General features: G+C 35.0%; 2 protein-coding genes across 16 annotated transcripts in view; both read right to left on the bottom strand.

Moving 5' to 3' along the window:
- Dys (Dystrophin) overlaps positions 1-8,881 on the bottom strand; it is a 419,847-nt gene that overhangs the window by 168,910 nt on the left and 242,056 nt on the right. The window lies entirely within an intron of this gene.
- LOC136999973 (caskin-2-like) overlaps positions 1-8,881 on the bottom strand; it is a 109,287-nt gene that overhangs the window by 43,276 nt on the left and 57,130 nt on the right. The gene's annotated exons all lie outside the window — the stretch shown is intronic.

Genomic DNA, 8,881 nt, shown 5'->3' with positions numbered 1-8,881 from the left:
CTGAAACAATAAAATATCATAAATTAATTATAACGCGTCACATTAAATATAATTTTATCTACCTTTATAATTTATTAGTATACTCGAAATTTTTTATCATACAACATTTTCGTAAGAATTGTGAATTAATCGCATTGCTAAATAGGCCTATAAAAAAATCATCAACATCACTTGATATTAAAAAAACAATAAAAGACTACATAAGCGTAAAACATCAAATTCCAATTTTTAAATGAGCGATGTTTTTTATCACAATTTTTCAGAAAAATGGAGCGTTTTTTTAAGATATAGATCAATCACTACTGGATCGGCTATATTTTTCACTTGGCAGCAGAAAAAAATCGTGTGATCCTTTTTCGTCGTTCGCAAATTTCTATTGCCAGTACTCTGCGGCAAATTCTCTCCATGGGCCTTTACCTCCTTCGTCGGTCTCAGAGCTTAATTCCGGCTTTTCCTCGCTTTTATTCGCGGTCGTCGTTCACCTTGCGCCTGGTGTGCACCAACGGCAGCACGACGAAAAAAAAGCGATCGATGCAAACTCACTCGACGCTGGACGGCGTCGCCTCGTTGGCAACAACGAAAAGAGAACAGGAAAGAATTCGCGGCGCAGAGATTCAAACCAGCTAATTGAGATTACGCGAGGACGTCTCCGCCAACACGCCTGTTCTCTGAGTTCTCAATAAATCCAACGTGAAACGTTTCCCTTCTCTAACTTACTCAAAAGTGTAACAGAATCCGACGCTGCTTTTTCCATTCAAGCTGCGAGAATATGAATAAATATTGACGTCGCATGAAACGCTTGCTCGAGTCCTTTTGAATATAACGAGTAAACTAGTAGTTTAGAGCAATAATCGTATTGCTCGCCAATCTTACTTTTTTATTTTTAACTCACTTATTAAATTTACTGTTTCAACAATGTTTAATAATTAATTACAATGATTAGCTAATTTTGGTATTATTTAATTATATAAATTAAATATATTCTAGATGTCGATGTTTCAAAGATTCGTATAAGCACGAACGACGCAACAACATTCTCATTTTATCTAAAGCAACATTTATATAAATTGCAAGCATGTGGTCGTCTACTAATAGCTGATCACACATCTGTTTGCTAACTGGACAAAATTTCTACGTTAAAAGAGAAAATCAAGCAAAATCAAGCTGACTAATATTATACACGAAATTAGAGTCTCCGTTGAAATAAGATTTTAAAATTCCGCAGAATAATTATCTTTACTTAAACTTATGAAAAAATTTTCAACTTTGCACGACAAAGTAAACATTTCAGTTCTCTGACTCTTCAATAGCGATTATAATTAATCGAGCCAATTAAAGAGAAAATTTAATATTAAAAGATCTAATTTAAATTTATAATATGTTACATGTCAAATATTTCATCGTCGTTTATTGCAATTAAGAAAAGAAAAAAAGTGTGACATGAATTGATTAAAGATGTATAATTGAACGTATGTACATTTATAATTGAATTTCCAAGGGTAGCGCAATGCTCGAAGAAGCTTTTATGTGACCTTTATTAAAGATAGCATGAATATCGCACTGTCGTATGCACGGAACAATGCATCTCACCGCTTCTAGCTCCTCTTGGTCTCCCTCTTTGCGCCAGAATGTAACAAAGAATTACGGGCGTCGCTGTGACGGATAAGAATAAGGATCGCAGTAAAAGAGAAGAGATGAGACTGAGTCGACGGCGAAAAATCTCTGATTAAAATGGCACAAACGCATCTAGCGCAAAGCCGAGGAATATGCGACGTAAATATTTTTAATAAAGTAATCTATCGTCAACTGCAAACGTGCAATTGTCTCATGTTCTTTTTTTAGCTGTGATTTGTATCCGCGTATTAGTTTTGAAAAAAAAAAACATGTCATAAACGTTGAAATATACGATTGTTGACATAGATCAATGGAATTATATGTAAACTCGTAATTCGTGCTTGACCTTTGCCCTCTTCGAACCTTTACATACATTGTACCCCTCTTTACACATAATAGATTCGACAAATATTTGCAGGAATCTCTCGAAATTAATTAATCGAGAGATTATTACTGAATTATATTTTCTCTTTTACACTCGCTTTTGATAAATTAAACCTCTGCATGCCATATCATAGTTGTATGCAACATAAAGTTAATTAAGAGTGGAGTAATGATCTGTTTCATGCTGAAGAGAAATAAATGACCGATCAAGTTTAATTAAATGGGCTTAGTTGAAATAACGAGAAATATTCAAAAACATATAAAGGATTGCACAATTGGCAGCATTTGCGAACCCGTACAATGAAATTCTATTTTGGTTCCGATTATTGATTTTGAGGAAAAGAATGGAGAAGGTATTAGTACAAATGGAATATGTGATATAATTATATGTTTTATATTATGAAATTTTGTTCTGCGCGTAAAACCGACCTCAAAAATGAAAGGAATGATGAATATGACAGAATGGATTCATATGAATGTATTATAATATTTTAATCTCAGAATGCCAAGTTAATATGCATTAATAATGTTGAAACAAATGTAATTTTATTACGAAACAGCAATGTGGAATCTTTATTTCAATGGAAATCATTCATCTTCAATAGAATTTTATACGACTTGAATGACTGACAAATCATGCAATACTATAAAATATAGTTTTTTTTTTTTTAGAAATTCTAATGTTCCTTATAACATATTTTATAGATTCAACGCAATTATTTAAAACTACATAATACTTTCATTCACGTAACATTGTATTATCAAATTTTAGTTGAGACCCCAAACTTTATAAATCTTTCAAAGCCAAGAAACTGACGCCCAGCGACTGCAAAGAAAGCTCCTTAGCTGATTAAGTTATCGCTCTTTCATTCCACTCCGAGAATTAATGAATACTGAGAAGACGGTAAGCCTAGTATTAAATTTCATGAGATATTAATTAAACTCAAACAGATATTAAGATCGCACAAAATGTGATGAAGAAGGCGAATACATATAGAAAATATAAAAGTTCATGAATATTAAATTAATTATTCCTACTATTCTAAAGTTGTAAAATGTTATTTGTTACAATAAGTAAAAAAAAAAAAAAAAAAAAAAAAAAACAAAAAAAAAACATAAATGTATGCATTGAAACAATATTTAGTGGATAAAATGTAACTTTCGTAGAAAATGTAAACAATTAGACCCATTTAAACACGTGCGGCATAAAGTAGAGTTTAGCGATTAAATTTGCTGTCTCGTCGTTCTCGCGATATGAGCAAAATTAATGAGCGCCGTCCGGGCTCTGCATGCATTGTATCTCATGCGTTGATTGCGGCCTCTTAACTCCACCGGCGCATCGTGCAGAAAGTGCAACGTGGAAAACATCGGCATGCGCTCGGTCGCCTGAAGGAGACGCGATGAGAGGATAGTCCGTGCGTGCTCATACGTACGTGCCCGGGCACCGTGTGTGTCTAGCCCGCAGTCCGCAAGGGGTTGATTACAATATATGAATATTCAGTGGGGCAGCCCCCATCACCTTTACTGTTCCTTTTTCGCCTTCTCGGGCTTTATGCGAAGAGAGAGCCGCCGCCAACACCACCACCCACCGGCGGCTACCGTTGGCAAAGTTCGGAAACCAGCTTAATTAATTCCCACGGAAGTGAAACCTTCGTTAACGCCGGTTTGCGCTAATTAGAACGAATTAAAGAAAAACGCTGGAGCCGCAGGCTGCTCGAGAATCATTGTTATTGTTGTTGCCGATTGTTTGCTTTGAGGATGCTGCAGGATTATCTATCGGAGATGAGACCGAGCCGTCAAACTTTGAAAAGTTTGCGAGAAACAACTGCATCATTAAAAAATTAAGAATAAAACTGCACAAAAGTACAGTTAATCAATTAGATGCGAGACTAAGAGAAAAAAAATGTAGTTTAAAAATAAGGGAAAAAAGTATTCTTGCGTTTATCACCGTCGCAATTTAAAAACTTTTGACAGAGAGTTCGTGCATTCTTTATTGTACTATTAAATTGCCAAATAGAATTCAAACATTTTCTGATTTCTGGTATGTAATTTCAGTGTTTATTCGAGCACATGCACACAAGTACAGTATTGACGGACGAAACTTCCAAATTCAATCAACGTTTGAAGCAGACTTTCGCCTTTGAATGCGTGCATACTATTGATACTTGAACAATCAAAATTTACGCAATTTACGTTTTTCGTAAAATCTTTGTGTAATTGATTTATTTTTAGTCGCGGCTCGCATGTAGACAAAATTAAATAAATAAATTATAATGCATAAAAATGTATATTGTCTTTATATGTATGTATATCGCTATGTGTAATATATTATAATTTGGTTTTATATGATAACATTGTAATATGCAATAAAATTTGATTATAAACGGAACACCTATTCTACATAAACAATTTTGAAATTTTCATGGCAAATGCTCCAACAAAATTAGCCCATTTTACCGAATGATAGCTCTGTATCTCTGTACCTCTGTAAAGTTTTGTCCTGCTAGTTGGCGTACAAATGTACCGCGGATTGCATTTTATTGAATTTGCGTATCATCCCTTTGTTTATTGCAAATAATAGAACGCCGAGGCATCACTTACAAATGCGAATCAGTCGTTCTTTATAAAAAATAGGTTCTCGAATTAAATGCATGTGTACCATACCGAAAGATATTATGCAAATGCTCTTAGAAATAAAGAGAAAATTTATGCAGGCTTAAAAATTTTTAGATAATTAAGTTAAATTGATGATTAAAGCAAGTACTTGATGTTTTGTTTACTGCTTACCATCATACTTCGCATATATGCATATAAAATATATATATATGACAATAATTATAACAATATAAACGATATACTGTGTAACGGCAAAAGATAAAATGCTGTACGTAAACTGCGAAATATTAAATTAAATGCAACTAAGCAAAATATTTTCTACGAAAAATAATAAATGATAAAAATAATAACTATCACGTTACTTTATTAGAATTTCTCTCAAAACAACCCTTGAATTAATTGAATATATTTTTACTATCTGCAGACAATGATGAAAACGTTTACTGACACCTTTTGACGCACACGTGTGTGTGTGTGTGTGTGTGTCAAATGTATAGCTTCGACTTATAGATAAAATAAATATTACACAAAAGACCATCTATCCATACAATTTTTGGATATATAAATCCCGATACAAAATAAAATTTAATAAAACATTGTTATATCGTGAAAAAATTTGATAGAGCCAGTGATTTTCAATAACGGACTTTGCAACGCATCGGTCGGTAGCTGCGCTGGAATGCAATCAATCGCATCGATACTCTTTTCCCCGCCAGTCAGATGCGAAAACTACAGTCGTTGTAAATTTACACAAAACTAATATATTCGCATTTGTTCAGTGAATTCGTTTAGTGCAAACTGATTCATCCTGCTAGACTTCTTAATGTTAACTTCGAAATTTATTCATTTTAAAAACATCATATTTCTCTGTAATATGTGCAAAAATGTTTCCACGCGAAAACACTTTCGCGCCACTCCCTATGCACAACGCGCGAAATAAAAATTTTGAGGAAATTGAGCATCCACATTGCTCAAGAAACCACACTGACGATTGTTTGAAAAATCCAAAATGCAATTTGTTCGCTCGTCGGAATGCTTGTCCGTTCATTTATCCCGCATGGTTCGCGTGGTCTAAAATTGCTTACGAACGAATTTAAAGGGAATAAATACCTACATCGGATATACCGGATCAACTCGGAAAGCGTGCATTCCGTCGTGCGCAAGTGAAATATTTTGCGATATTTCGCGTTACATGCGCTGGTAGCATTACCGATTATACGACGGCCATCGAAATAATACGGGATAATCTCCGCATTATTCTTTAAACGCGCGCTATCGCGGTAAGAACTAAATCGGATTTAATGAAACGAGGTGAAATAGAATTGCAGTACGGTTAGCGATTTTCAATAACTGACTCCGGAATACTCCGCGGCATGAGCAACAGCGCGCAGGAATGCAATCAATCGACGTGAAACTTCTCTGCCTTTGGTTGCTCCCGTTGATTCGTAACGCCACAAGCAACGTGGCTGTGTAACGTAGCCGCGGACGGCTCTCGGGGAATGCAAAATCTATGCAACAGTCTATTCCCAGGGCTGTTTCACCACCAGCCTCGCCGGCTAATGCGCATTGACGCGGAGAAAAGGCCTGTGCGGAAAACGCGACGGACGACCGCCGATGCAAATGCGCATAGTAGGTACACATTGTCCGACAGACTTGCATGACGGTAATCAAAGGCATTCGACTCTCTTCCTCCCTCAAGGATCAACGCGATAATCTGTCGAAGCCAGCGTATCCTATGATTTACCTTCACAGTCGAGTCACGATCATCGTATTACAATAGCAACGCCTTGCCGCCTGCACAGCTCTGCGGGCAACCACTTATGCTTTCGGAACTATGCAGATACAGTCTTGTTAAACTATGTCGAATTGATCGAACAAACATAGTCTCTCGATTAAGATAATTATTTGCACATAAATGCTTCAATACAAAATAATTTTAACATGTAAAATTGCTAACTTATTACTATTTTGTTATTTTTGTTAATAACATTCGTAAATAAATTATTATTTCTGGTCTTCTGATTCTCCCAAATTTCGAATCCAAATAAAAATATATATATATATATATATATATATATATAGTGACAATTTTTGACTAATTAATAATAATACTTCATACTTCAAAAAATTAATAATTTATATCATTGACAAAATAAAGCAATTCTTTGTAACAAATTTATCAAAATATACGATACGCATACAAAGCGCGAATTGCTTGAACACGCGTTCTATCCGCGGTGCAGCTTTTTCAGAGAGAAATGTTATCATCGCCAATCGGCGGCATGTTCGCAGTCGCAGATCGATCCGCTGCAATCCGATTATAGATATATGTATCGTCAAGCCTGCATTTGATGTATACATTTGTTGTTGAGTTTGTAAAATGGATCTTTTGACAGTGCGATTATTTTCCGCGGAAAGATGAATGTCATCAGTAAAAGCTGGCTTAAAGTCGGACATTTCACGATACGACATTGTTATAGTATACAAGAACATGCGCGAAACTTTGTCCCAGTTGTATAAAGAATGCTGCTTCGACAAAAGTTAGAAAGAAAACCGACTCGGAGTATCATATTATTTCTGTTTTGGTCGTGCGGCGCTTTAAGGCACGTACTCGAAAGACAAATCTATTTCAGGTAAGAACTCGGCGAACAATGCAAGAACCACTGAATTTGTAAGTGATTAATTTCATCTAATTAAACTTTTAGACGAGAACCATCGTCATTCAAACTTTTCTCTTTATTGGTTCAAACTTGCGGGATAAATAAATCCTCTTTGTATTTAGTATGGATATTTTTATCTAGCAGTAACAAAGTTTTGTTCAGGCTTACATAATTAAAATATACTTTGAATAAATTTTGTAGACAAACGTAAAGAATTATTTCTTTTCTTTGTATGCATTGAGAAAAAAATACCGGACTTAAGATATTGCAATTTATCAAATGCAAAATCAAAAAACCTACGGCACTTGAATAAGGTTTAAAGCCTGAAGACATCATGTTTGCTGGATATTTATTTAATATTTATACATTATAAACCATGTATTCCAGAAATTTATCAGAAATGCATATAATACGTATTTAATCTGTTTGCGCAAAGCTACCACAAATCAACGTAATATTACAATAAGAATAAAAGTAGAACAGTTAAATAACAAATAAAAATTACATTATTCTCCTCCATAAATAAATTTCTTAATTTCTTGGCACGTATTTTCTTTCAACAAAATGGGTAGATAAAACTGTTTCGAAGAACCAGAGTGAAATTTTATCATCACGACGACTGTCGAGAAAATTGATGCGAGATCTGCGAGAAAGGGTAGTGAAATAGTGAAGGTGATGGTGGAAGTTGTAGCCCACAATATCGGAGAAATGAGAGAACCTGGGAAGAAATAAAACCTCTGCGCGAAAATCAGGACATGGCAGACGTCTGGTCAACAGAGGGTCCGTCGACCAATCTCTCAAAGTAACGATACCACTCTTGAGAAAAACCAAGAAAAGCTGTGATTGAGGACTAAGAGACCAAGTTTGCTTTTATAACTACCAAGTAACATGTTGGTTAGATACCGCTTAACAACAACAAAAAACTTAAAAAATTGAGAAAAGTATTCCGTATTTTGTTTCTTAAATTGCGCAAAAACAAAATACTAGTAAAAAAAATACAATAAAAGTCGACTTCAAAGAAAAGAAATTTCTCTGTTATTCCGCTAGTTTCAGCGCGTTTCAATAAGTGAAATGTTTGCTTCTAGAAAAGTTAGAAAAATATAAATTTAAAAATATGTTAAAACAATAATAGACATTAAAAAATATTAAATTAGATACTTAATGAAAATAATGAAATAAGAATAAATTTTACATTGTTGAAGAATAAATATAAACTTAAGACATAAGGATTAAAAACGATGAAAAAGTGAGGCGCCAGAGTTGACTGTATGGAAAGAGGAATGTGTGCCGGAAATAAAACAGGCACGTGGATTTCGAGAGGCGGCAAACGACCAACAGCGGATTTCTGTTCTCGAGATAACGATATACTCTCGGGACGCAGAAGGGGAGAGATGGGCGAGTTTCCTTCGGGAAGGTAGATCGGGAATAGGAAGGCGTCACAACTCATTCTTTTTTCGAACGAGGAGAAAACACGATCGATGGATCGAGTATCCTGTTCGAGAAGCTAAATGAGTTCGGACGTCGTGGCGTCTGCTCGAACCGTAAACTATCCTGGTCGATCTGGCTAGAACACCGTTAGAGCGTCACGTATCTAGGAAATCGAGCCA

Source organism: Linepithema humile, chromosome 5 (genome assembly GCF_040581485.1).
Source record: "Linepithema humile isolate Giens D197 chromosome 5, Lhum_UNIL_v1.0, whole genome shotgun sequence".
NCBI lineage: Eukaryota > Metazoa > Arthropoda > Insecta > Hymenoptera > Formicidae > Linepithema > Linepithema humile.
The sequence above is the reverse complement of the archived record's forward strand: the minus strand, read 5'-3'. Positions and strand labels throughout refer to the sequence as shown.